General features: G+C 46.0%; 69 pseudogenes; all 69 read left to right on the plus strand.

The window, feature by feature from the left end:
• Window positions 1-205: 205 nt before the first annotated feature.
• On the plus strand, window positions 206-324 carry LOC140101776 (5S ribosomal RNA; annotated as a pseudogene).
• A 70-nt stretch (window positions 325-394) lies between these two features.
• On the plus strand, window positions 395-513 carry LOC140101777 (5S ribosomal RNA; annotated as a pseudogene).
• Window positions 514-583: 70 nt separating this feature from the next.
• On the plus strand, window positions 584-702 carry LOC140086971 (5S ribosomal RNA; annotated as a pseudogene).
• A 70-nt stretch (window positions 703-772) lies between these two features.
• On the plus strand, window positions 773-891 carry LOC140101778 (5S ribosomal RNA; annotated as a pseudogene).
• A 70-nt stretch (window positions 892-961) lies between these two features.
• LOC140101780 (5S ribosomal RNA) lies at window positions 962-1,080 on the plus strand (annotated as a pseudogene).
• Window positions 1,081-1,150: 70 nt separating this feature from the next.
• Window positions 1,151-1,269, plus strand: LOC140084481 (5S ribosomal RNA; annotated as a pseudogene).
• Window positions 1,270-1,339: 70 nt separating this feature from the next.
• Window positions 1,340-1,458, plus strand: LOC140101781 (5S ribosomal RNA; annotated as a pseudogene).
• A 70-nt stretch (window positions 1,459-1,528) lies between these two features.
• LOC140101782 (5S ribosomal RNA) lies at window positions 1,529-1,647 on the plus strand (annotated as a pseudogene).
• A 70-nt stretch (window positions 1,648-1,717) lies between these two features.
• On the plus strand, window positions 1,718-1,836 carry LOC140084483 (5S ribosomal RNA; annotated as a pseudogene).
• Window positions 1,837-2,095: 259 nt separating this feature from the next.
• LOC140081296 (5S ribosomal RNA) lies at window positions 2,096-2,214 on the plus strand (annotated as a pseudogene).
• Window positions 2,215-2,284: 70 nt separating this feature from the next.
• LOC140087159 (5S ribosomal RNA) lies at window positions 2,285-2,403 on the plus strand (annotated as a pseudogene).
• A 70-nt stretch (window positions 2,404-2,473) lies between these two features.
• On the plus strand, window positions 2,474-2,592 carry LOC140101783 (5S ribosomal RNA; annotated as a pseudogene).
• Window positions 2,593-2,851: 259 nt separating this feature from the next.
• LOC140083649 (5S ribosomal RNA) lies at window positions 2,852-2,970 on the plus strand (annotated as a pseudogene).
• A 251-nt stretch (window positions 2,971-3,221) lies between these two features.
• Window positions 3,222-3,340, plus strand: LOC140101784 (5S ribosomal RNA; annotated as a pseudogene).
• Window positions 3,341-3,410: 70 nt separating this feature from the next.
• LOC140101786 (5S ribosomal RNA) lies at window positions 3,411-3,529 on the plus strand (annotated as a pseudogene).
• Window positions 3,530-3,599: 70 nt separating this feature from the next.
• On the plus strand, window positions 3,600-3,718 carry LOC140101787 (5S ribosomal RNA; annotated as a pseudogene).
• Window positions 3,719-3,977: 259 nt separating this feature from the next.
• LOC140081298 (5S ribosomal RNA) lies at window positions 3,978-4,096 on the plus strand (annotated as a pseudogene).
• A 70-nt stretch (window positions 4,097-4,166) lies between these two features.
• Window positions 4,167-4,285, plus strand: LOC140087160 (5S ribosomal RNA; annotated as a pseudogene).
• Window positions 4,286-4,355: 70 nt separating this feature from the next.
• On the plus strand, window positions 4,356-4,474 carry LOC140101788 (5S ribosomal RNA; annotated as a pseudogene).
• A 251-nt stretch (window positions 4,475-4,725) lies between these two features.
• On the plus strand, window positions 4,726-4,844 carry LOC140084484 (5S ribosomal RNA; annotated as a pseudogene).
• Window positions 4,845-4,914: 70 nt separating this feature from the next.
• LOC140101789 (5S ribosomal RNA) lies at window positions 4,915-5,033 on the plus strand (annotated as a pseudogene).
• Window positions 5,034-5,103: 70 nt separating this feature from the next.
• Window positions 5,104-5,222, plus strand: LOC140084485 (5S ribosomal RNA; annotated as a pseudogene).
• Window positions 5,223-5,292: 70 nt separating this feature from the next.
• Window positions 5,293-5,411, plus strand: LOC140101791 (5S ribosomal RNA; annotated as a pseudogene).
• A 70-nt stretch (window positions 5,412-5,481) lies between these two features.
• Window positions 5,482-5,600, plus strand: LOC140101792 (5S ribosomal RNA; annotated as a pseudogene).
• Window positions 5,601-5,670: 70 nt separating this feature from the next.
• LOC140097860 (5S ribosomal RNA) lies at window positions 5,671-5,789 on the plus strand (annotated as a pseudogene).
• A 70-nt stretch (window positions 5,790-5,859) lies between these two features.
• On the plus strand, window positions 5,860-5,978 carry LOC140085775 (5S ribosomal RNA; annotated as a pseudogene).
• Window positions 5,979-6,048: 70 nt separating this feature from the next.
• LOC140088519 (5S ribosomal RNA) lies at window positions 6,049-6,167 on the plus strand (annotated as a pseudogene).
• A 71-nt stretch (window positions 6,168-6,238) lies between these two features.
• Window positions 6,239-6,357, plus strand: LOC140081596 (5S ribosomal RNA; annotated as a pseudogene).
• Window positions 6,358-6,616: 259 nt separating this feature from the next.
• On the plus strand, window positions 6,617-6,735 carry LOC140091313 (5S ribosomal RNA; annotated as a pseudogene).
• A 70-nt stretch (window positions 6,736-6,805) lies between these two features.
• LOC140087161 (5S ribosomal RNA) lies at window positions 6,806-6,924 on the plus strand (annotated as a pseudogene).
• Window positions 6,925-6,994: 70 nt separating this feature from the next.
• LOC140101793 (5S ribosomal RNA) lies at window positions 6,995-7,113 on the plus strand (annotated as a pseudogene).
• A 259-nt stretch (window positions 7,114-7,372) lies between these two features.
• On the plus strand, window positions 7,373-7,491 carry LOC140085777 (5S ribosomal RNA; annotated as a pseudogene).
• Window positions 7,492-7,742: 251 nt separating this feature from the next.
• LOC140101794 (5S ribosomal RNA) lies at window positions 7,743-7,861 on the plus strand (annotated as a pseudogene).
• A 70-nt stretch (window positions 7,862-7,931) lies between these two features.
• Window positions 7,932-8,050, plus strand: LOC140101795 (5S ribosomal RNA; annotated as a pseudogene).
• Window positions 8,051-8,120: 70 nt separating this feature from the next.
• LOC140101796 (5S ribosomal RNA) lies at window positions 8,121-8,239 on the plus strand (annotated as a pseudogene).
• A 70-nt stretch (window positions 8,240-8,309) lies between these two features.
• On the plus strand, window positions 8,310-8,428 carry LOC140101798 (5S ribosomal RNA; annotated as a pseudogene).
• Window positions 8,429-8,687: 259 nt separating this feature from the next.
• LOC140085778 (5S ribosomal RNA) lies at window positions 8,688-8,806 on the plus strand (annotated as a pseudogene).
• Window positions 8,807-9,057: 251 nt separating this feature from the next.
• Window positions 9,058-9,176, plus strand: LOC140101799 (5S ribosomal RNA; annotated as a pseudogene).
• Window positions 9,177-9,246: 70 nt separating this feature from the next.
• On the plus strand, window positions 9,247-9,365 carry LOC140101800 (5S ribosomal RNA; annotated as a pseudogene).
• Window positions 9,366-9,435: 70 nt separating this feature from the next.
• On the plus strand, window positions 9,436-9,554 carry LOC140101802 (5S ribosomal RNA; annotated as a pseudogene).
• A 70-nt stretch (window positions 9,555-9,624) lies between these two features.
• LOC140084486 (5S ribosomal RNA) lies at window positions 9,625-9,743 on the plus strand (annotated as a pseudogene).
• Window positions 9,744-9,813: 70 nt separating this feature from the next.
• Window positions 9,814-9,932, plus strand: LOC140101803 (5S ribosomal RNA; annotated as a pseudogene).
• Window positions 9,933-10,002: 70 nt separating this feature from the next.
• On the plus strand, window positions 10,003-10,121 carry LOC140101804 (5S ribosomal RNA; annotated as a pseudogene).
• Window positions 10,122-10,191: 70 nt separating this feature from the next.
• Window positions 10,192-10,310, plus strand: LOC140089295 (5S ribosomal RNA; annotated as a pseudogene).
• Window positions 10,311-10,380: 70 nt separating this feature from the next.
• Window positions 10,381-10,499, plus strand: LOC140085779 (5S ribosomal RNA; annotated as a pseudogene).
• Window positions 10,500-10,569: 70 nt separating this feature from the next.
• On the plus strand, window positions 10,570-10,688 carry LOC140081597 (5S ribosomal RNA; annotated as a pseudogene).
• Window positions 10,689-10,758: 70 nt separating this feature from the next.
• LOC140091844 (5S ribosomal RNA) lies at window positions 10,759-10,877 on the plus strand (annotated as a pseudogene).
• A 259-nt stretch (window positions 10,878-11,136) lies between these two features.
• On the plus strand, window positions 11,137-11,255 carry LOC140085374 (5S ribosomal RNA; annotated as a pseudogene).
• A 70-nt stretch (window positions 11,256-11,325) lies between these two features.
• LOC140087163 (5S ribosomal RNA) lies at window positions 11,326-11,444 on the plus strand (annotated as a pseudogene).
• A 70-nt stretch (window positions 11,445-11,514) lies between these two features.
• LOC140101805 (5S ribosomal RNA) lies at window positions 11,515-11,633 on the plus strand (annotated as a pseudogene).
• Window positions 11,634-11,892: 259 nt separating this feature from the next.
• On the plus strand, window positions 11,893-12,011 carry LOC140085780 (5S ribosomal RNA; annotated as a pseudogene).
• Window positions 12,012-12,262: 251 nt separating this feature from the next.
• On the plus strand, window positions 12,263-12,381 carry LOC140101806 (5S ribosomal RNA; annotated as a pseudogene).
• A 70-nt stretch (window positions 12,382-12,451) lies between these two features.
• Window positions 12,452-12,570, plus strand: LOC140101807 (5S ribosomal RNA; annotated as a pseudogene).
• Window positions 12,571-12,640: 70 nt separating this feature from the next.
• LOC140101808 (5S ribosomal RNA) lies at window positions 12,641-12,759 on the plus strand (annotated as a pseudogene).
• Window positions 12,760-12,829: 70 nt separating this feature from the next.
• LOC140085089 (5S ribosomal RNA) lies at window positions 12,830-12,948 on the plus strand (annotated as a pseudogene).
• A 70-nt stretch (window positions 12,949-13,018) lies between these two features.
• On the plus strand, window positions 13,019-13,137 carry LOC140081300 (5S ribosomal RNA; annotated as a pseudogene).
• Window positions 13,138-13,207: 70 nt separating this feature from the next.
• Window positions 13,208-13,326, plus strand: LOC140080487 (5S ribosomal RNA; annotated as a pseudogene).
• Window positions 13,327-13,585: 259 nt separating this feature from the next.
• On the plus strand, window positions 13,586-13,704 carry LOC140081301 (5S ribosomal RNA; annotated as a pseudogene).
• A 70-nt stretch (window positions 13,705-13,774) lies between these two features.
• LOC140087165 (5S ribosomal RNA) lies at window positions 13,775-13,893 on the plus strand (annotated as a pseudogene).
• Window positions 13,894-13,963: 70 nt separating this feature from the next.
• Window positions 13,964-14,082, plus strand: LOC140086716 (5S ribosomal RNA; annotated as a pseudogene).
• Window positions 14,083-14,341: 259 nt separating this feature from the next.
• On the plus strand, window positions 14,342-14,460 carry LOC140101810 (5S ribosomal RNA; annotated as a pseudogene).
• A 70-nt stretch (window positions 14,461-14,530) lies between these two features.
• LOC140101811 (5S ribosomal RNA) lies at window positions 14,531-14,649 on the plus strand (annotated as a pseudogene).
• A 70-nt stretch (window positions 14,650-14,719) lies between these two features.
• On the plus strand, window positions 14,720-14,838 carry LOC140085090 (5S ribosomal RNA; annotated as a pseudogene).
• A 70-nt stretch (window positions 14,839-14,908) lies between these two features.
• Window positions 14,909-15,027, plus strand: LOC140087166 (5S ribosomal RNA; annotated as a pseudogene).
• Window positions 15,028-15,097: 70 nt separating this feature from the next.
• On the plus strand, window positions 15,098-15,216 carry LOC140086717 (5S ribosomal RNA; annotated as a pseudogene).
• Window positions 15,217-15,475: 259 nt separating this feature from the next.
• On the plus strand, window positions 15,476-15,594 carry LOC140101814 (5S ribosomal RNA; annotated as a pseudogene).
• Window positions 15,595-15,664: 70 nt separating this feature from the next.
• LOC140101815 (5S ribosomal RNA) lies at window positions 15,665-15,783 on the plus strand (annotated as a pseudogene).
• Window positions 15,784-15,853: 70 nt separating this feature from the next.
• LOC140085091 (5S ribosomal RNA) lies at window positions 15,854-15,972 on the plus strand (annotated as a pseudogene).
• A 70-nt stretch (window positions 15,973-16,042) lies between these two features.
• LOC140098447 (5S ribosomal RNA) lies at window positions 16,043-16,161 on the plus strand (annotated as a pseudogene).
• Window positions 16,162-16,234: the final 73 nt, after the last annotated feature.

Below are 16,234 nucleotides of genomic sequence, written 5' to 3' on the forward strand. Positions count from 1 at the left end.
GAAGGTTCAAATTGATCAGCTGCTGTCAACGGCCATTCTAAGCTGAATGTGCCTGCTCTCGTCAGATCGCAGCAGCTTAAGGCTTGGCAAGTACCAGCATGGGAGACTGGCTGGGAATCCCAAGTTCCGATGACCTTTTTGAACCTGAAAATTGTGTTAGTTTCTCTATGAGATAGTAAAAGAAGGTTCAAACTGAACAGCTGCTGTCAACGGCCATTCTAAGCTGAATGTGCCTGCTCTCGTCAGATCGCAGCAGCAATGCAGCTTAAGGCTTGGCAAGTACCAGCATGGGAGACTGGCTGGGAATCCCAAGTTCCGTTGACCTTTTTGAACCTTAAAATTGTGTTAGTTTCTCTATGAGATAGTAAAAGAAGGTTCAAATTGAACAGCTGCTGTCAACGGCCATTCTAAGCTGAATGTGCCTGCTCTCGTCAGATCGCAGCAGCAATGCAGCTTAAGGCTTGGCAAGTACCAGCATGGGAGACTGGCTGGGAATCCCAAGTTCCGTTGACCTTTTTGAACCTGAAAATTGTGTTAGTTTCTCTATGAGATAGTAAAAGAAGGTTCAAATTAAACAGCTGCTGTCAACGGCCATTCTAAGCTGAATGTGCCTGCTCTCGTCAGATTGCAGCAGCAATGCAGCTTAAGGCTTGGCAAGTACCAGCATGGGAGACTGGCTGGGAATCCCAAGTTCCGTTGACCTTTTTGAACCTGAAAATTGTTAGTTTCTCTGTCAAAGATGGTAAAAGAAGGTTCAAATTGAACAGCTGCTGTCAACGGCCATTCTAAGCTGAATGTGCCTGCTCTCGTCAGATCGCAGCAGCAATGCAGCTTAAGGCTTGGCAAGTACCAGCATGGGAGACTGGCTGGGAATCCCAAGTTCCGTTGACCTTTTTGAACCTGAAAATTGTGTTAGTTTCTCTATGAGATAGTAAAAGAAGGTTCAAACTGAACAGCTGCTGTCAACGGCCATTCTAAGCTGAATGTGCCTGCTCTCGTCAGATCGCAGCAGCAATGCAGCTTAAGGCTTGGCAAGTACCAGCATGGGAGACTGGCTGGGAATCCCAAGTTCCGTTGACCTTTTTGAACCTGAAAATTGTGTTAGTTTCTCTATGAGATAGTAAAAGAAGGTTCAAACTGAACAGCTGCTGTCAACGGCCATTCTAAGCTGAATGTGCCTGCTCTCGTCAGATCGCAGCATCAATGCAGCTTAAGGCTTGGCAAGTACCAGCATGGGAGACTGGCTGGGAATCCCAAGTTCCGTTGACCTTTTTGAACCTGAAAATTGTGTTAGTTTCTCTATGAGATAGTAAAAGAAGGTTCAAATTAAACAGCTGCTGTCAACGGCCATTCTAAGCTGAATGTGCCTGCTCTCGTCAGATCGCAGCAGCAATGCAGCTTAAGGCTTGGCAAGTACCAGCATGGGAGACTGGCTGGGAATCCCAAGTTCCGTTGACCTTTTTGAACCTGAAAATTGTTAGTTTCTCTGTCAAAGATGGTAAAAGAAGGTTCAAATTGAACAGCTGCTGTCAACGGCCATTCTAAGCTGAATGTGCCTGCTCTCGTCAGATCGCAGCAGCAATGCAGCTTAAGGCTTGGCAAGTACCAGCATGGGAGACTGGCTGGGAATCCCAAGTTCCGTTGACCTTTTTGAACCTGAAAATTGTGTTAGTTTCTCTATGAGATAGTAAAAGAAGGTTCAAACTGAACAGCTGCTGTCAACGGCCATTCTAAGCTGAATGTGCCTGCTCTCGTCAGATCGCAGCATCAATGCAGCTTAAGGCTTGGCAAGTACCAGCATGGGAGACTGGCTGGGAATCCCAAGTTCCGTTGACCTTTTTGAAACTGAAAATTGGGTTAGTTTCTCTATGAGATAGTAAAAGAAGGTTCAAATTGAACAGCTGCTGTCAACAGCCATTCTAAGCTGAATGTGCCTGCTCTCGTCAGATCGCAGCAGCAATGCAGCTTAAGGCTTGGCAAATACCAGCATGGGAGGCTGGCTGGGAATCCCAAGTTCCGTTGACCTTTTTGAACCTGAAAATTGTGTTAGTTTCTCTATGAGATAGTAAAAGAAGGTTCAAACTAAACAGCAGCTGTCAACGGCCATTCTAAGCTGAATGTGCCTGCTCTCGTCAGATCGCAGCAGCAATGCAGCTTAAGGCTTGGCAAGTACCAGCATGGGAGACTGGCTGGGAATCCCAAGTTCTGTTGACCTTTTTGAACCTGAAAATTGTGTTAGTTTCTCTATGAGATAGTAAAAGAAGGTTCAAACTGAACAGCTGCTGTCAACGGCCATTCTAAGCTGAATGTGCCTGCTCTCGTCAGATCGCAGCAACAATGCAGCTTAAGGCTTGGCAAGTACAAGCATGGGAGACTGGCTGGGAATCCCAAGTTCTGTTGACCTTTTTGAACCTGAAAATTGTTAGTTTCTCTGTCAAAGATGGTAAAAGAAGGTTCAAATTGAACAGCTGCTGTCAACGGCCATTCTAAGCTGAATGTGCCTGCTCTCGTCAGATCGCAGCAGCAATGCAGCTTAAGGCTTGGCAAGTACCAGCATGGGAGACTGGCTGGGAATCCCAAGTTCCGTTGACCTTTTTGAACCTGAAAATTGTGTTAGTTTCTCTATGAGATAGTAAAAGAAGGTTCAAATTGAACAGCTGCTGTCAACGGCCATTCTAAGCTGAATGTGCGTGCTCTTGTCGGATCACAGCAGCGATGCGTCTTAAGGCTTGGCAAGTACCAGCATGGGAGACTGGCTGCGAATCCCAAGTTCCCTTGACCTTTTTGAACCTGAAAATTGTGTTAGTTTCTCTATGAGATAGTAAAAGAAGGTTCAAACTGAACAGCTGCTGTCAACGGCCATTCTAAGCTGAATGTGCCTGCTCTCGTCAGATCGCAGCATCAATGCAGCTTAAGGCTTGGCAAGTACCAGCATGGGAGACTGGCTGGGAATACCAAGTTCTGTTGACCTTTTTGAACCTGAAAATTGTGTTAGTTTCTCTATGAGATTGTAAAAGAAGGTTCAAATTGATCAGCTGCTGTCAACGGCCATTCTAAGCTGAATGTGCCTGCTCTCGTCAGATCGCAGCAGCTTAAGGCTTGGCAAGTACCAGCATGGGAGACTGGCTGGGAATCCCAAGTTCCGTTGACCTTTTTGAACCTGAAAATTGTGTTAGTTTCTCTATGAGATAGTAAAAGAAGGTTCAAACTGAACAGCTGCTGTCAACGGCCATTCTAAGCTGAATGTGCCTGCTCTCGTCAGATCGCAGCAGCAATGCAGCTTAAGGCTTGGCAAGTACCAGCATGGGAGACTGGCTGGGAATCCCAAGTTCCGTTGACCTTTTTGAACCTGAAAATTGTGTTAGTTTCTCTATGAGATAGTAAAAGAAGGTTCAAATTGAACAGCTGCTGTCAACGGCCATTCTAAGCTGAATGTGCCTGCTCTCGTCAGATCGCAGCAGCAATGCAGCTTAAGGCTTGGCAAGTACCAGCATGGGAGACTGGCTGGGAATCCCAAGTTCCGTTGACCTTTTTGAACCTGAAAATTGTGTTAGTTTCTCTATGAGATAGTAAAAGAAGGTTCAAATTAAACAGCTGCTGTCAACGGCCATTCTAAGCTGAATGTGCCTGCTCTCGTCAGATCGCAGCAGCAATGCAGCTTAAGGCTTGGCAAGTACCAGCATGGGAGACTGGCTGGGAATCCCAAGTTCCGTTGACCTTTTTGAACCTGAAAATTGTTAGTTTCTCTGTCAAAGATGGTAAAAGAAGGTTCAAATTGAACAGCTGCTGTCAATGGCCATTCTAAGCTGAATGTGCGTGCTCTTGTCGGATCACAGCAGCGATGCGGCTTAAGGCTTGGCAAGTACCAGCATGGGAGACTGGCTGCGAATCCCAAGTTCCGTTGACCTTTTTGAACCTGAAAATTGTGTTAGTTTCTCTATGAGATAGTAAAAGAAGGTTCAAACTGAACAGCAGCTGTCAACGGCCATTCTAAGCTGAATGTGCCTGCTCTCGTCAGATCGCAGCAGCAATGCAGCTTAAGGCTTGGCAAGTACCAGCATGGGAGACTGGCTGGGAATCCCAAGTTCTGTTGACCTTTTTGAACCTGAAAATTGTGTTAGTTTCTCTATGAGATAGTAAAAGAAGGTTCAAACTGAACAGCTGCTGTCAACGGCCATTCTAAGCTGAATGTGCCTGCTCTCGTCAGATCGCAGCAACAATGCAGCTTAAGGCTTGGCAAGTACAAGCATGGGAGACTGGCTGGGAATCCCAAGTTCTGTTGACCTTTTTGAACCTGAAAATTGTTAGTTTCTCTGTCAAAGATGGTAAAAGAAGGTTCAAATTGAACAGCTGCTGTCAACGGCCATTCTAAGCTGAATGTGCCTGCTCTCGTCAGATCGCAGCAGCAATGCAGCTTAAGGCTTGGCAAGTACCAGCATGGGAGACTGGCTGGGAATCCCAAGTTCCGTTGACCTTTTTGAACCTGAAAATTGTGTTAGTTTCTCTATGAGATAGTAAAAGAAGGTTCAAATTGAACAGCTGCTGTCAACGGCCATTCTAAGCTGAATGTGCCTGCTCTCGTCAGATCGCAGCAGCTTAAGGCTTGGCAAGTACCAGCATGGGAGACTGGCTGGGAATCCCAAGTTCCGTTGACCTTTTTGAACCTGAAAATTGTGTTAGTTTCTCTATGAGATAGTAAAAGAAGGTTCAAACTGAACAGCTGCTGTCAACGGCCATTCTAAGCTGAATGTGCCTGCTCTCGTCAGATCGCAGCATCAATGCAGCTTAAGGCTTGGCAAGTACCAGCATGGGAGACTGGCTGGGAATCCCAAGTTCCGTTGACCTTTTTGAACCTGAAAATTGTGTTAGTTTCTCTATGAGATAGTAAAAGAAGGTTCAAATTGAACAGCTGCTGTCAACGGCCATTCTAAGCTGAATGTGCCTGCTCTCGTCAGATCGCAGCAGCAATGCAGCTTAAGGCTTGGCAAGTACCAGCATGGGAGACTGGCTGGGAATCCCAAGTTCCGTTGACCTTTTTGAACCTGAAAATTGTGTTAGTTTCTCTATGAGATAGTAAAAGAAGGTTCAAACTGAACAGCTGCTGTCAACGGCCATTCTAAGCTGAATGTGCCTGCTCTCGTCAGATCGCAGCATCAATGCAGCTTAAGGCTTGGCAAGTACCAGCATGGGAGACTGGCTGGGAATCCCAAGTTCCGTTGACCTTTTTGAACCTGAAAATTGTGTTAGTTTCTCTATGAGATAGTAGAAGAAGGTTCAAATTGAACAGCTGCTGTCAACGGCCATTCTAAGCTGAATGTGCCTGCTCTCGTCAGATCGCAGCAGCAATGCAGCTTAAGGCTTGGCAAGTACCAGCATGGGAGACTGGCTGGGAATCCCAAGTTCCGTTGACCTTTTTGAACCTGAAAATTGTGTTAGTTTCTCTATGAGATAGTAAAAGAAGGTTCAAACTGAACAGCTGCTGTCAACGGCCATTCTAAGCTGAATGTGCCTGCTCTCGTCAGATCGCAGCAGCAATGCAGCTTAAGGCTTGGCAAGTACCAGCATGGGAGACTGGCTGGGAATCCCAAGTTCCGTTGACCTTTTTGAACCTGAAAATTGTGTTAGTTTCTCTATGAGATAGTAAAAGAAGGTTCAAACTGAACAGCTGCTGTCAACGGCCTTTCTAAGCTGAATGTGCCTGCTCTCGTCAGATCGCAGCATCAATGCAGCTTAAGGCTTGGCAAGTACCAGCATGGGAGACTGGCTCGGAATCCCAAGTTCCGTTGACCTTTTTGAACCTGAAAATTGTGTTAGTTTCTCTATGAGATAGTAAAAGAAGGTTCAAACTGAACAGCTGCTGTCAACGGCCATTCTAAGCTGAATGTGCCTGCTCTCGTCAGATCGCAGCATCAATGCAGCTTAAGGCTTGGCAAGTACCAGCATGGGAGACTGGCTGGGAATCCCAAGTTCTGTTGACCTTTTTGAACCTGAAAATTGTTAGTTTCTCTGTCAAAGATGGTAAAAGAAGGTTCAAACTGAACAGCTGCTGTCAACGGCCATTCTTAGCTGAATGTGCCTGCTCTCGTCAGATCGCAGCATCAATGCAGCTTAAGGCTTGGCAAGTACCAGCATGGGAGACTGGCTGGGAATCCCAAGTTCTGTTGACCTTTTTGAACCTAAAATTTTGTTAGTTTCTCTGTCAAAGATGGTAAAAGAAGGTTCAAATTGAACAGCTGCTGTCAACGGCCATTCTAAGCTGAATGCGCCTGCTTTCGTCAGATCGCAGCAGCAATGCAGCTTAAGGCTTGGCAAGTACCAGCATGGGAGACTGGCTGGGAATCCCAAGTTCCGTTGACCTTTTTGAACCTGAAAATTGTGTTAGTTTCTCTATGAGATAGTAAAAGAAGGTTCAAATTGAACAGCTGCTGTCAACGGCCATTCTAAGCTGAATGTGCGTGCTCTTGTCGGATCACAGCAGCGATGCGGCTTAAGGCTTGGCAAGTACCAGCATGGGAGACTGGCTGCGAATCCCAAGTTCCGTTGACCTTTTTGAACCTGAAAATTGTGTTAGTTTCTCTATGAGATAGTAAAAGAAGGTTCAAACTAAACAGCAGCTGTGAACGGCCATTCTAAGCTGAATGTGCCTGCTCTCGTCAGATCGCAGCAGCAATGCAGCTTAAGGCTTGGCAAGTACCAGCATGGGAGACTGGCTGGGAATCCCAAGTTCTGTTGACCTTTTTGAACCTGAAAATTGTGTTAGTTTCTCTATGAGATAGTAAAAGAAGGTTCAAACTGAACAGCTGCTGTCAACGGCCATTCTAAGCTGAATGTGCCTGCTCTCGTCAGATCGCAGCAACAATGCAGCTTAAGGCTTGGCAAGTACAAGCATGGGAGACTGGCTGGGAATCCCAAGTTCTGTTGACCTTTTTGAACCTGAAAATTGTTAGTTTCTCTGTCAAAGATGGTAAAAGAAGGTTCAAATTGAACAGCTGCTGTCAACGGCCATTCTAAGCTGAATGTGCCTGCTCTCGTCAGATCGCAGCAGCAATGCAGCTTAAGGCTTGGCAAGTACCAGCATGGGAGACTGGCTGGGAATCCCAAGTTCCGTTGACCTTTTTGAACCTGAAAATTGTGTTAGTTTCTCTATGAGATAGTAAAAGAAGGTTCAAATTGAACAGCTGCTGTCAACGGCCATTCTAAGCTGAATGTGCGTGCTCTTGTCGGATCACAGCAGCGATGCGTCTTAAGGCTTGGCAAGTACCAGCATGGGAGACTGGCTGCGAATCCCAAGTTCCCTTGACCTTTTTGAACCTGAAAATTGTGTTAGTTTCTCTATGAGATAGTAAAAGAAGGTTCAAACTGAACAGCTGCTGTCAACGGCCATTCTAAGCTGAATGTGCCTGCTCTCGTCAGATCGCAGCATCAATGCAGCTTAAGGCTTGGCAAGTACCAGCATGGGAGACTGGCTGGGAATCCCAAGTTCTGTTGACCTTTTTGAACCTGAAAATTGTGTTAGTTTCTCTATGAGATTGTAAAAGAAGGTTCAAATTGAACAGCTGCTGTCAACGGCCATTCTAAGCTGAATGTGCCTGCTCTCGTCAGATCGCAGCAGCTTAAGGCTTGGCAAGTACCAGCATGGGAGACTGGCTGGGAATCCCAAGTTCCGTTGACCTTTTTGAACCTGAAAATTGTGTTAGTTTCTCTATGAGATAGTAAAAGAAGGTTCAAACTGAACAGCTGCTGTCAACGGCCATTCTAAGCTGAATGTGCCTGCTCTCGTCAGATCGCAGCAGCAATGCAGCTTAAGGCTTGGCAAGTACCAGCATGGGAGACTGGCTGGGAATCCCAAGTTCCGTTGACCTTTTTGAACCTGAAAATTGTGTTAGTTTCTCTATGAGATAGTAAAAGAAGGTTCAAATTGAACAGCTGCTGTCAACGGCCATTCTAAGCTGAATGTGCCTGCTCTCGTCAGATCGCAGCAGCAATGCAGCTTAAGGCTTGGCAAGTACCAGCATGGGAGACTGGCTGGGAATCCCAAGTTCCGTTGACCTTTTTGAACCTGAAAATTGTGTTAGTTTCTCTATGAGATAGTAAAAGAAGGTTCAAATTAAACAGCTGCTGTCAACGGCCATTCTAAGCTGAATGTGCCTGCTCTCGTCAGATCGCAGCAGCAATGCAGCTTAAGGCTTGGCAAGTACCAGCATGGGAGACTGGCTGGGAATCCCAAGTTCCGTTGACCTTTTTGAACCTGAAAATTGTTAGTTTCTCTGTCAAAGATGGTAAAAGAAGGTTCAAATTGAACAGCTGCTGTCAACGGCCATTCTAAGCTGAATGTGCCTGCTCTCGTCAGATCGCAGCAGCAATGCAGCTTAAGGCTTGGCAAGTACCAGCATGGGAGACTGGCTGGGAATCCCAAGTTCCGTTGACCTTTTTGAACCTGAAAATTGTGTTAGTTTCTCTATGAGATAGTAAAAGAAGGTTCAAATTGAACAGCTGCTATCAACGGCCATTCTAAGCTGAATGTGCGTGCTCTTGTCGGATCACAGCAGCGATGCGTCTTAAGGCTTGGCAAGTACCAGCATGGGAGACTGGCTGCGAATCCCAAGTTCCGTTGACCTTTTTGAACCTGAAAATTGTGTTAGTTTCTCTATGAGATAGTAAAAGAAGGTTCAAACTGAACAGCTGCTGTCAACGGCCATTCTAAGCTGAATGTGCCTGCTCTCGTCAGATCGCAGCATCAATGCAGCTTAAGGCTTGGCAAGTACCAGCATGGGAGACTGGCTGGGAATCCCAAGTTCTGTTGACCTTTTTGAACCTGAAAATTGTGTTAGTTTCTCTATGAGATTGTAAAAGAAGGTTCAAATTGATCAGCTGCTGTCAACGGCCATTCTAAGCTGAATGTGCCTGCTCTCGTCAGATCGCAGCAGCTTAAGGCTTGGCAAGTACCAGCATGGGAGACTGGCTGGGAATCCCAAGTTCCGTTGACCTTTTTGAACCTGAAAATTGTGTTAGTTTCTCTATGAGATAGTAAAAGAAGGTTCAAATTGAACAGCTGCTGTCAACGGCCATTCTAAGCTGAATGTGCCTGCTCTCGTCAGATCGCAGCAGCAATGCAGCTTAAGGCTTGGCAAGTACCAGCATGGGAGACTGGCTGGGAATCCCAAGTTCCGTTGACCTTTTTGAACCTGAAAATTGTTAGTTTCTCTGTCAAAGATGGTAAAAGAAGGTTCAAACTGAACAGCAGCTGTCAACGGCCATTCTAAGCTGAATGTGCCTGCTCTCGTCAGATCGCAGCAGCAATGCAGCTTAAGGCTTGGCAAGTACCAGCATGGGAGACTGGCTGGGAATCCCAAGTTCCGTTGACCTTTTTGAACCTGAAAATTGTTAGTTTCTCTGTCAAAGATGGTAAAAGAAGGTTCAAACTGAACAGCAGCTGTCAACGGCCATTCTAAGCTGAATGTGCCTGCTCTCGTCAGATCGCAGCAGCAATGCAGCTTAAGGCTTGGCAAGTACCAGCATGGGAGACTGGCTGGGAATCCCAAGTTCCGTTGACCTTTTTGAACCTGAAAATTGTGTTAGTTTCTCTATGAGATAGTAAAAGAAGGTTCAAACTGAACAGCTGCTGTCAACGGCCATTCTAAGCTGAATGTGCCTGCTCTCGTCAGATCGCAGCATCAATGCAGCTTAAGGCTTGGCAAGTACCAGCATGGGAGACTGGCTGGGAATCCCAAGTTCCGTTGACCTTTTTGAACCTGAAAATTGGGTTAGTTTCTCTATGAGATAGTAAAAGAAGGTTCAAATTGAACAGCTGCTGTCAACGGCCATTCTAAGCTGAATGTGCCTGCTCTCGTCAGATCGCAGCAGCAATGCAGCTTAAGGCTTGGCAAGTACCAGCATGGGAGACTGGCTGGGAATCCCAAGTTCCGTTGACCTTTTTGAACCTGAAAATTGTGTTAGTTTCTCTATGAGATAGTAAAAGAAGGTTCAAATTAAACAGCTGCTGTCAACGGCCATTCTAAGCTGAATGTGCCTGCTCTCGTCAGATCGCAGCAGCAATGCAGCTTAAGGCTTGGCAAGTACCAGCATGGGAGACTGGCTGGGAATCCCAAGTTCCGTTGACCTTTTTGAACCTGAAAATTGTTAGTTTCTCTGTCAAAGATGGTAAAAGAAGGTTCAAATTGAACAGCTGCTGTCAACGGCCATTCTAAGCTGAATGCGCCTGCTTTCGTCAGATCGCAGCAGCAATGCAGCTTAAGGCTTGGCAAGTACCAGCATGGGAGACTGGCTGCGAATTCCAAGTTCCGTTGACCTTTTTGAACCTGAAAATTGTGTTAGTTTCTCTATGAGATAGTAAAAGAAGGTTCAAACTGAACAGCTGCTGTCAACGGCCATTCTAAGCTGAATGTGCCTGCTCTCGTCAGATCGCAGCATCAATGCAGCTTAAGGCTTGGCAAGTACCAGCATGGGAGACTGGCTGGGAATCCCAAGTTCTGTTGACCTTTTTGAACCTGAAAATTGTTAGTTTCTCTGTCAAAGATGGTAAAAGAAGGTTCAAATTGAACAGCTGCTGTCAACGGCCATTCTAAGCTGAATGCGCCTGCTTTCGTCAGATCGCAGCAGCAATGCAGCTTAAGGCTTGGCAAGTACCAGCATGGGAGACTGGCTGGGAATCCCAAGTTCCGTTGACCTTTTTGAACCTGAAAATTGTGTTAGTTTCTCTATGAGATAGTAAAAGAAGGTTCAAACTGAACAGCAGCTGTCAACAGCCATTCTAAGCTGAATGCGCCTGCTTTCGTCAGATCGCAGCAGCAATGCAGCTTAAGGCTTGGCAAGTACCAGCATGGGAGACTGGCTGGGAATCCCAAGTTCCGTTGACCTTTTTGAACCTGAAAATTGTGTTAGTTTCTCTATGAGATAGTAAAAGAAGGTTCAAATTGAACAGCTGCTGTCAACGGCCATTCTAAGCTGAATGTGCGTGCTCTTGTCGGATCACAGCAGCGATGCGGCTTAAGGCTTGGCAAGTACCAGCATGGGAGACTGGCTGCGAATCCCAAGTTCCGTTGACCTTTTTGAACCTGAAAATTGTGTTAGTTTCTCTATGAGATAGTAAAAGAAGGTTCAAACTGAACAGCAGCTGTCAACGGCCATTCTAAGCTGAATGTGCCTGCTCTCGTCAGATCGCAGCAGCAATGCAGCTTAAGGCTTGGCAAGTACCAGCATGGGAGACTGGCTGGGAATCCCAAGCTCTGTTGACCTTTTTGAACCTGAAAATTGTGTTAGTTTCTCTATGAGATAGTAAAAGAAGGTTCAAACTGAACAGCTGCTGTCAACGGCCATTCTAAGCTGAATGTGCCTGCTCTCGTCAGATCGCAGCAACAATGCAGCTTAAGGCTTGGCAAGTACAAGCATGGGAGACTGGCTGGGAATCCCAAGTTCTGTTGACCTTTTTGAACCTGAAAATTGTTAGTTTCTCTGTCAAAGATGGTAAAAGAAGGTTCAAATTGAACAGCTGCTGTCAACGGCCATTCTAAGCTGAATGTGCCTGCTCTCGTCAGATCGCAGCAGCAATGCAGCTTAAGGCTTGGCAAGTACCAGCATGGGAGACTGGCTGGGAATCCCAAGTTCCGTTGACCTTTTTGAACCTGAAAATTGTGTTAGTTTCTCTATGAGATAGTAAAAGAAGGTTCAAATTGAACAGCTGCTGTCAACGGCCATTCTAAGCTGAATGTGCGTGCTCTTGTCGGATCACAGCAGCGATGCGTCTTAAGGCTTGGCAAGTACCAGCATGGGAGACTGGCTGCGAATCCCAAGTTCCCTTGACCTTTTTGAACCTGAAAATTGTGTTAGTTTCTCTATGAGATAGTAAAAGAAGGTTCAAACTGAACAGCTGCTGTCAACGGCCATTCTAAGCTGAATGTGCCTGCTCTCGTCAGATCGCAGCATCAATGCAGCTTAAGGCTTGGCAAGTACCAGCATGGGAGACTGGCTGGGAATCCCAAGTTCTGTTGACCTTTTTGAACCTGAAAATTGTGTTAGTTTCTCTATGAGATTGTAAAAGAAGGTTCAAATTGATCAGCTGCTGTCAACGGCCATTCTAAGCTGAATGTGCCTGCTCTCATCAGATCGCAGCAGCTTAAGGCTTGGCAAGTACCAGCATGGGAGACTGGCTGGGAATCCCAAGTTCCGTTGACCTTTTTGAACCTGAAAATTGTGTTAGTTTCTCTATGAGATAGTAAAAGAAGGTTCAAACTGAACAGCTGCTGTCAACGGCCATTCTAAGCTGAATGTGCCTGCTCTCGTCAGATCGCAGCAGCAATGCAGCTTAAGGCTTGGCAAGTACCAGCATGGGAGACTGGCTGGGAATCCCAAGTTCCGTTGACCTTTTTGAACCTGAAAATTGTGTTAGTTTCTCTATGAGATAGTAAAAGAAGGTTCAAATTAAACAGCTGCTGTCAACGGCCATTCTAAGCTGAATGTGCCTGCTCTCGTCAGATCGCAGCAGCAATGCAGCTTAAGGCTTGGCAAGTACCAGCATGGGAGACTGGCTGGGAATCCCAAGTTCCGTTGACCTTTTTGAACCTGAAAATTGTTAGTTTCTCTGTCAAAGATGGTAAAAGAAGGTTCAAATTGAACAGCTGCTGTCAACGGCCATTCTAAGCTGAATGTGCCTGCTCTCGTCAGATCGCAGCAGCAATGCAGCTTAAGGCTTGGCAAGTACCAGCATGGGAGACTGGCTGGGAATCCCAAGTTCCGTTGACCTTTTTGAACCTGAAATTTGTGTTAGTTTCTCTATGAGATAGTAAAAGAAGGTTCAAATTGAAGAGCTGCTATCAACGGCCATTCTAAGCTGAATGTGCCTGCTCTCGTCAGATCGCAGCAGCAATGCAGCTTAAGGCTTGGCAAGTACCAGCATGGGAGACTGGCTGGGAATCCCAAGTTCCGTTGACCTTTTTGAACCTGAAAATTGTGTTAGTTTCTCTATGAGATAGTAAAAGAAGGTTAAAATTGAACAGCTGCTGTCAACGGCCATTCTAAGCTGAATGTGCCTGCTCTCGTCAGATCGCAGCAGCAATGCAGCTTAAGGCTTGGCAAGTACCAGCATGGGAGACTGGCTGGGAATCCCAAGTTCTGTTGACCTTTTTGAACCTGAAAATTGTTAGTTTCTCTGTCAAAGATGGTAAAAGAAGGTTCAAATTGAACAGCTGCTGTCAACGGCCATTCTAAGCTGAATGCGCCTGCTCTCGTCAGATCGCAGCAGCAATGCAGCTTAAGGCTTGGCAAGTACCAGCATGGGAGACTGGCTGGGAATCCCAAGTTCCGTTGACCTTTTTGAACCTGAAAATTGTGTTAGTTTCTCTATGAGATAGTAAAAGAAGGTTCAAATTGAACAGCTGCTGTCAACGGCCATTCTAAGCTGAATGTGCGTGCTCTTGTTGGATCACAGCAGCGATGCGGCTTAAGGCTTGGCAAGTACCAGCATGGGAGACTGGCTGCGAATCCCAACTTCCGTTGACCTTTTTGAACCTGAAAATTGTGTTAGTTTCTCTATGAGATAGTTAAAGAAGGTTCAAACTGAACAGCAGCTGTCAACGGCCATTCTAAGCTGAATGTGCCTGCTCTCGTCAGATCGCAGCAGCAATGCAGCTTAAGGCTTGGCAAGTACCAGCATGGGAGACTGGCTGGGAATCCCAAGTTCTGTTGACCTTTTTGAACCTGAAAATTGTGTTAGTTTCTCTATGAGATAGTAAAAGAAGGTTCAAACTGAACAGCTGCTGTCAACGGCCATTCTAAGCTGAATGTGCCTGCTCTCGTCAGATCGCAGCAACAATGCAGCTTAAGGCTTGGCAAGTACAAGCATGGGAGACTGGCTGGGAATCCCAAGTTCTGTTGACCTTTTTAAACCTGAAAATTGTTAGTTTCTCTGTCAAAGATGGTAAAAGAAGGTTCAAATTGAACAGCTGCTGTCAATGGCCATTCTAAGCTGAATGTGCCTGCTCGCGTCAGATCGCAGCAGCAATGCAGCTTAAGGCTTGGCAAGTACCAGCATGGGAGACTGGCTGGGAATCCCAAGTTCCGTTGACCTTTTTGAACCTGAAAATTGTGTTAGTTTCTCTATGAGATAGTAAAAGAAGGTTCAAATTGAACAGCTGCTGTCAACGGCCGTTCTAAGCTGAATGTGCGTGCTCTTGTCGGATCACAGCAGCGATGCGTCTTAAGGCTTGGCAAGTACCAGCATGGGAGACTGGCTGGGATTCCCAAGTTCCGTTGACCTTTTTGAACCTGAAAATTGTGTTAGTTTCTCTATGAGATAGTAAAAGAAGGTTCAAATTAAACAGCTGCTGTCAACGGCCATTCTAAGCTGAATGTGCCTGCTCTCGTCAGATCGCAGCAGCAATGCAGCTTAAGGCTTGGCAAGTACCAGCATGGGAGACTGGCTGGGAATCCCAAGTTCCGTTGACCTTTTTGAACCTGAAAATTGTTAGTTTCTCTGTCAAAGATGGTAAAAGAAGGTTCAAATTGAACAGCTGCTGTCAACGGCCATTCTAAGCTGAATGTGCCTGCTCTCGTCAGATCGCAGCAGCAATGCAGCTTAAGGCTTGGCAAGTACCAGCATGGGAGACTGGCTGGGAATCCCAAGTTCCGTTGACCTTTTTGAACCTGAAATTTGTGTTAGTTTCTCTATGAGATAGTAAAAGAAGGTTCAAATTGAACAGCTGCTATCAACGGCCATTCTAAGCTGAATGTGCCTGCTCTCGTCAGATCGCAGCAGCAATGCAGCTTAAGGCTTGGCAAGTACCAGCATGGGAGACTGGCTGGGAATCCCAAGTTCCGTTGACCTTTTTGAACCTGAAAATTGTGTTAGTTTCTCTATGAGATAGTAAAAGAAGGTTCAAACTGAACAGCTGCTGTCAACGGCCATTCTAAGCTGAATGTGCCTGCTCTCGTCAGATCGCAGCAACAATGCAGCTTAAGGCTTGGCAAGTACAAGCATGGGAGACTGGCTGGGAATCCCAAGTTCTGTTGACCTTTTTGAACCTGAAAATTGTTAGTTTCTCTGTCAAAGATGGTAAAAGAAGGTTCAAATTGAACAGCTGCTGTCAATGGCCATTCTAAGCTGAATGTGCCTGCTCGCGTCAGATCGCAGCAGCAATGCAGCTTAAGGCTTGGCAAGTACCAGCATGGGAGACTGGCTGGGAATCCCAAGTTCCGTTGACCTTTTTGAACCTGAAAATTGTGTTAGTTTCTCTATGAGATAGTAAAAGAAGGTTCAAATTGAACAGCTGCTGTCAACGGCCATTCTAAGCTGAATGTGCGTGCTCTTGTCGGATCACAGCAGCGATGCGTCTTAAGGCTTGGCAAGTACCAGCATGGGAGACTGGCTGGGATTCCCAAGTTCCGTTGACCTTTTTGAACCTGAAAATTGTGTTAGTTTCTCTATGAGATAGTAAAAGAAGGTTCAAATTAAACAGCTGCTGTCAACGGCCATTCTAAGCTGAATGTGCCTGCTCTCGTCAGATCGCAGCAGCAATGCAGCTTAAGGCTTGGCAAGTACCAGCATGGGAGACTGGCTGGGAATCCCAAGTTCCGTTGACCTTTTTGAACCTGAAAATTGTTAGTTTCTCTGTCAAAGATGGTAAAAGAAGGTTCAAATTGAACAGCTGCTGTCAACGGCCATTCTAAGCTGAATGTGCCTGCTCTCGTCAGATCGCAGCAGCAATGCAGCTTAAGGCTTGGCAAGTACCAGCATGGGAGACTGGCTGGGAATCCCAAGTTCCGTTGACCTTTTTGAACCTGAAATTTGTGTTAGTTTCTCTATGAGATAGTAAAAGAAGGTTCAAATTGAACAGCTGCTATCAACGGCCATTCTAAGCTGAATGTGCCTGCTCTCGTCAGATCGCAGCAGCAATGCAGCTTAAGGCTTGGCAAGTACCAGCATGGGAGACTGGCTGGGAATCCCAAGTTCCGTTGACCTTTTTGAACCTGAAAATTGTGTTAGTTTCTCTATGAGATAGTAAAAGAAGGTTCAAATTGAACAGCTGCTGTCAACGGCCATTCTAAGCTGAATGTGCCTGCTCTCGTCAAATCGCAGCAGCAATGCAGCTTAAGGCTTGGCAAGTACAAGCATGGGAGACTGGCTGGGAATCCCAAGTTCTGTTGACCTTTCTGAACCTGAAAATTGTTAGTTTCTCTGTCAAAGATGGTAAAAGAAGGTTCAAATTGAACAGCTGCTGTC

Source organism: Engystomops pustulosus, chromosome 9 (genome assembly GCF_040894005.1).
Source record: "Engystomops pustulosus chromosome 9, aEngPut4.maternal, whole genome shotgun sequence".
Classification (NCBI taxonomy): domain Eukaryota; kingdom Metazoa; phylum Chordata; class Amphibia; order Anura; family Leptodactylidae; genus Engystomops; species Engystomops pustulosus.